Consider the following 7,205-nt stretch of genomic DNA (forward strand, 5'->3'; position numbering starts at 1 on the left):
CGTCCCCTGCTCCTGGCTGCCCTGCCCAGGCTGGCGCTGTCCTGCCCAGGCTGGCGCTGTCCTGCCCAGGCTGGCGCTGTCTTGCCCAGGCTGGGACTGCCCTGCCCAGGCTGGGACTGCCCTGCCCAGGCTGGCGCTGTCCTGCCCAGGCTGGGACTGCCCTGCCCAGGCTGGGACTGCCCTGCCCAGGCTGGCCCTGCTGTCCTGCCCAGGCTGGCACTGCCCTGCCCAGGCTGGGACTGCCCTGCCCAGGCTGGCACTGCCCTGCCCAGGCTGGCGCTGTCCTGCCCAGGCTGGGACTGTCCTGCCCAGGCTGGCACTGCCCTGCCCAGGCTGGCCCTGTCCTGCCCAGGCTGGGACTGTCCTGCCCAGGCTGGCGCTGTCCTGCCCAGGCTGGGACAGTCCTGCCCAGGCTGGCCCTGCTGTCCTGCCCAGGCTGGCCCTGTCCTGCCCCCGGTTGCCGTACCTGCTCTCTGCGCTGCGGATCGTTTCCAGAGCCATGCGCGGGGCATTCAGGTAGTCCAGAGAAGGGTTGAGAGTGACAAAATATTGACTAGATTGGGTATTCACTTATGAAGGATGACGTTAGTGCCACAAAAATCCCTGTGATGTACAGGGAATAGTTAATTAATTAAAGGACCTGCTAATTGCTACTTGAGGTACTGTGCAGAGATGATGAAGAGTGCTCGGTACAAGGTTAGGTTCTCAGTTTGGAGTGAACATTTTCATTTAAAAGATTTCTTTAAAGTACATCCTAATTTTTTTAATGCTTTTTCAGGTTACTGTATCTAGTTCAGACTCAAGTGTTCAATTGAGCTTCAATTAATTATAATATATAGTCAGGGTTCTTTAGCTGGGATAGATTGATGGAGAAGCTTTGTTTCATTTGGTGCAGGTGGCACTGTTTAATAAGCACGGCAGAGAGTGAATAATGTAGTGCTTGCAAAGAGAAATAAATGCAAAATAGAGAGGTGCAATTAGATCAGCCCAGCAAAATAAAGGATAAATATTAAACGGTCAGGTATCTTGCAAATATCAAATAAAATAGTAATAAGCATCTCATTGGAAACTGCCATTTTAATTTATGAATACTTAAAAGCACTACTTTAAAATAAATCTAGTGAGCAAGTCTTCTGCCTTCGTTAGGCAGGCACGTTTCAACATGGGGAGAATGCCAGACTTCGAATTGTCAGACTCCCCATATTATTTTTCTTATAGTGAAGTATAAATAGGACTCTAAATTTAAAATACAAACACGAGAACTTAAAAAACTAATTTCTAGATTGTATTATAAAATACCTTAACCTTTGGCATTCTTTTCTTAAATTGGAGCTATGTTATATTGGAGAAAAATTACCCCATGGAAAATTAATCTGTGAAGACTTGTAAATCACTATCAATAACTGACTAGCAAGTGAGGGGCTGTATGCTACTCGTGCATGCACTGAAGAGAAAATAAAGTTACAGAAGACTACTGAAAAGAACAACACAATTGTAGATAAAAAAGCCCTTGAGAATTGCACGCACACAAAAATATAAACAAGTATGTACTCCTGAAAACAGCAAATAAGGAGAAAATGAGACATGTTTTTTAACTTAAGAAGTATCTGTAAGCTACTTAACAAAAGAATGTGAATGCATTAGGCATTTCAGCAACACTTCTGCATCTAAAAATTTCAGCTGTAGACAGATTTTCCACAGACGATTCCCCCCTACTGCTAACCTCTTAAATATACCTATAAAATACAAAATGTTCCCAATCACCTCCAATAAAGGAAGCTTCCTTACATTAAACGCATCTAATATTTGTGTTAGAAATCTGAAGTGCTTTCTGATGTGGTTAAATTCACAAAGAAATGTGGTTGTAGAACAGAAAGGAATGTATTGAGCACATCACTGAATATTTGCAGATGGATACAGAGCTGGGGAAGTTTACTTATAAAACATGGAATTAATCGGATTCTTAGCCTCTGATCATTCCAAAGAGGCAATACCATTGGGCTCTTTCTCCACAAACCTTATTTTTGTTCTGTAGCTGTGTTTACCCAATCCACGATACACCCAATCAGGGCCGGCAAACCTCCAGGATTGGCTGATCCTGAACTTGTAAAACGTTTCGGAGGAGCGTTTGCCCGGCCACGCGGCCCCGGCTGCGCCGGCAGCGCAACGCGGACGCGGCTGCGCCCGCAGCCCAGCGCCGGCCTCGGGCCCAGCACAAAGGAGCGTCCCCACGAACACCGCTCCCACTCGGGGAAAAAGATCTGTCCACTTCCACTGCAAACGTGTTCCTACAAAGAACCTCATTACGCTTGCTCAAGCTCTAACTGTAGAGCAAAAAGATGAGTTGGTAGTAAATGGATTTTTACAATTACTAAGAAGCAACCACACTACTGGATGCGAAGAAAGACATTTTTGCAATCTCTGCCATATTCTGTGCATGAAGTTTACTCCATTGCAAGTAACCACCACTACACAATTCATAAAAATTAGTCTATTTAAATTATTTACTATGGTGGATGCTGAAGTCAACCAATCAGATCTAAACCTACCACCAAAAATCTATATTCCCCAAAAGAAAACTCCGAAGCTATCTTAAATATATAGCTACTGACCTTCAAAATCGTATTTTCTTTACCAAATCACTGTAATAAAAATGAACATTTTGTCATCACTTCAGGAAACTGTGCCAAACACCTTAAAACACATGTCACATGCCAACTTTACTTCATTTTTTCTCCTCAGGGAATAGATACATCTGGAATCATAATCACAGATAAAAACCTTGACAAAATTGCACATGAGCCCAGCCCTTCTCTCCAACACCTACCTTTTCATAACATTTAATACAATATTAATATCGGTTACTAAAAAGGCTTCCAACCTTTACATTTCTGACATAACATGTTCAAACCCATATTTCACACTTCTTGTTCTGTTTTAAGTTCAGTGGATTTAACAGGACTCTGGAGAGAAGATCATGTGGTTGAAGATTTCCCTCCCTCTCTGACACCCGTGGAGGCAGTTTTGGAATTGTTTAAATAGCTGTGGCTGTATAAACTGAAATACGTCGTGTCTCGCTCACATCTATAGATCCGTGCTTGTATTTTTATCTGAAATCTATTGCTTGTACCAGTGACAATTTCAGCACAACATCTGGGCAAAACATTCTGAATATCTGCGTTTTGAACGGTATTATTTCTCTCTCCTGCGCATTCCTGGTTTACCAGACAAATACAATTAGCTGATATTATATAAGAATATTATTTGGTCTTTTTTATCTATGATTGACAGTTTTTCAAATCAAAGTAAAACACAATCTTAGTCGATCATCTTCTCGAAAGTGCGCTGTTTTAAGCTCGGTTTGTTTCAGAGGCAGCCGGAGATCTTATTCAATCGGGATAAATAGTGAAATTATAGAGCAACAGATTCCATACTCTCCCCAAAACGCTCGGCTTAGGTAATATTTAATAGCTAATTCCTGGACTGATATTTTTACTGCATGCTTTTATAAAACATTCATCAGCTGGTATTGCAAAGAAATGGAATTTGAGAACTTTGCAAATTCTCATTTATTATTGTGTTTGTAATTAATACCATGCTGGAAGTACCTCAGGCAGCTCACTGTATGGCTTTGTTCATGTCAGAATGGTGAGAGCAGCCTCTTTTTGTTACATATTTAACAGCTTTGAAAGACATTTTTTTAAACAGCAAATGTACTAGACAGCTTTAAAGCAGAGGACATTAAATAGGTTGCCAATTATTCATTCAGCAGCTCTATGTGCATCAAAAAAATGCATACCACCAAATTTCCCTGAGACAAACCACTTACATTTCCTGTGACTCACGCACCATTTTTGCGCTAACTGGCTAAGGATAGCAATCATTTAGGAAAAGAAACAGATACAAGATGCTTCTTGCCCTGGAATACTGAGGAAAAAAATTACAAACATGTTCATTTACAGTTAGGGGACAACGTTTGTGGCAAGAAATCTCCTATTTTTAAACTGAGCAGTGTTTCTTAATAAGATTATTTCATTATTGCCTTTCACTTTAAAATCACCCACAGTGTCTAACGGGGTATACAAGAAGTGCAAGTGCTGTATGAATGGAGCGATGATTCCCCCGAATCATTTCAAGTCAGCCCATAGAGCAACTGAACGTGGAGCAGGCGAGTCCGTCTGCGGCCGCGCAGGCGATGCAGAGCTGGGCTGAGCTCCTCTTGCTGACAAGAAGCAAACTGTCTCACGTTTCAGGAGAACAACACCATTGCCTATAAAAATGAAGAAGAGACAAAATAAATAAAACCAGTTAGTGTTGTAGTTAACTTGCAAATCAAGTAAATCTGTTGGTACAGTATTTTAGAAATAAATGGTAACAGCATCACACCAAACACACATTTCTGAACATATAAGCGCTGTGATTTTGATTTAATGGTATATCAGCGTCAACTATTGCTTCCTTTGCTGGTACACACTTCCTGATGCCTACTGTGAAGGGTGCCCATATTTACAACTGAGTAAGATGATTAATTACACCTTGTCAATCACGGTGCATGAAGACATAACACCACAGCAGACAATGAAGAAGATGCCTGAAGCTACAATTACATTTTAATTCATAGTTTATTGTATGTTCCCATATATTGCAGTCTAATAACCATAGGGGCATCGAAAACATATGAGATATCAATCACTCTGCCCCCTGGTCTTTCACGTTTAGGTTATTCCACAGCCTTTAAATTACCATAACTAGTTTCTTATTTTCTAAGCTTTCTTCTCTCTTACCTTTTGCTTCCATGTATCTTTTATTCTTAGTACCTTTATCCAACAGCTCTAAGTATTTGACGGAAGTTTGTAGCTCACTTAAAATCTGTAACAGACAACCTGAAACCCAGCAATTAGCAAAGACAGCTTAGACTTGTGTTCCTTTGTTGAAGGAGGCGTTGAATCTTTTGTTCTGATTTAGTCACGGTAGCTGGGTGGAAGCTGGTACCTCATTATGTGGTTGGTCTGTTTGTCTGGTAGGTAGCAGATGGTACTGGAGATGACGTTACCAAGAGAGGCAGGGTAGAGAAACTCAAGACCTGTGATTTGTTCACCTGTCACCTATAACAAAATACAGGTTAAAAGACTTTATTATTAGCTGCACCATTTTTAAATGAAAAAACTCTTGTTTCAAATGAGTCCGTGTTTGAGTCTAAAGATTATTTTGTGATAGCGATTTTTTGTTGCTCATTATTCAAGAATATCCTGGATTTTATTCTGAACAATGTAAATGTCATTCATGTGTCAGTGTGTACATTAGCAGTTTTGTGTTTACATTCTGTTACTCTCCTTGTGTTTTGGTAGCAAGGGTTGGATGTCTTCTTGTGTTTGTATATCCATTAAGAAGATAATCAGAGATAGCCTGTGAAGCGGAGGTCATGCCATACCTTTTTAACATGCTACTGGTATTATTGGTTCCAACCACTTTGGCAATACTGTTACATAAAATAGTGTGTTTTAATTCCATTAAATACATAAATGTTTAAATAATCAGCAATGTCAGACAGAGTGTACGAATCCATGAGCTTTCTTAACTACGAAATGTACATAACCAATTACGTGATAGGGAATTAAACTGGTATTAAAGCCTGTAAGGATAGTACAGTATGTAGCTGTAGATAAGGACAGACACAGAGAATTGCCCACGGTGTTCCCCAGTGGGGTATGTGCTGTCGGTGAGCAGTATTCCACACCTCTGCACGGGAGGCACATCTCCCACCGCAGACAGTATCTGAAACGTCTTGCAATTTAACTGAGGAAGGGAAAGTTTATTTCATCGAGACCAATACTATACAGCCCCACTAACCCTATTGCAGAATTCTAATTGAATTAAAACACCAACTGCCATTGTTTCCAAGGTCTGATTTTAGGACAGTCTTTGGGTAGTTCCCACAGATGACAAATTACCTTGTATTCCGTCCGGCTTCTTGAGGGGTCTTGTGGCCTTTTCATATGCATTTCTACCAGAGACACTTGGTTCTCTGTGACGTGCAAATGTATTTAACTACTCAGAGCACTCCCAACAGCAAGATTATAAAATCCTAGATTATTTTAAGAAGGGAACACATAAAACCAACAAAGTTTGACAATCAACGGTGTCATCCCGATTTTAGCGAAGACAGCCCTAACTGTGCTACATCCGTAAGAGGCAAATCACTGGGTCAGAGAACGACACCGAACAGTAACATGCGAAGTGATGTGATAATTTAGTCACGGATTAAGCAGCGAGTCTCATGATCTCAGATGTGCGTTCAGATTTACTTTCCATTGTGCTACCTTTTCTAATATAATTAGAAGTGTGATATTTGACATCTTAAATACTAATTAGTCCTTCTTTACTACCCACCTTATGGATAAATATTTAGACATCACGAACAGTTTCACTTGTGTACAATTTGTCTTTTCCGGAGACTTCCTGAAGCTTCTCCTCAAGTTCAGAGACCTTCCTGGCCTGGGTTTCTTGCAGAGCACTTGGTTATCAGAGGAGGGAGAGGCCCCGCTCAGTGAAAGGCTTCACAAACTTGAGTGACACGGACGATTATACTGGAATGGCGAATATTTTTCATAGCGAGTGTTGTTGGGCGCATTCAATTAGCAATCCATGTTTGGGGTATCATGATCTGGGAGTGTAAACAAACTTTTGACCCCCTTCTCCCGCACTGGAGGCATTTCCCCGAGAGCCTCTTTGTCGCTCCGAGGCCGGGCCCGTCGCTGGCTGTCACCGGGCGCCAAGCGCAAACCCCCAACGGGCGGCGGTGCCGCCCCGGCCTTCAGCGCCCGCCTCAGGCACTCCCGAGGCCACGGAGCGCCCGCGCTGCGCCGGGGCCCAGGACCGGGCAGCGCTCCGGTGCCCGGCCGGCCGGGGCGCGGGGGCCGGAGCGGCGGGCTCGGCGGGGCCGGGCGCGCAGTGCGGGCGGGCAGGCCGGGCCGAGCCCCGCGCCGCTCCGCGCCGCCAGCCCCGAGCACATGCCGGCGGGCCCGGGCGCGGCGGCAGCCAATGGCGGCGGGGCAGGACATGATGTCAGAGGGGCTGTAGAAAAGGCGCGGAGCCTCGCGCGGCGCCCGGGCTGCAGTCGCGCCGCTCGCAGCACCGCTCGCAGCGCCGCTCGGCCCCGGGCGGCGGCTCCGGCCCCGCCGCTGCGCGTCCCCCCCGCCGCGCTG

Source organism: Streptopelia decaocto (genome assembly GCF_964273445.1).
Source record: "Streptopelia decaocto genome assembly, chromosome: 17".
NCBI classification, from domain to species: domain Eukaryota; kingdom Metazoa; phylum Chordata; class Aves; order Columbiformes; family Columbidae; genus Streptopelia; species Streptopelia decaocto.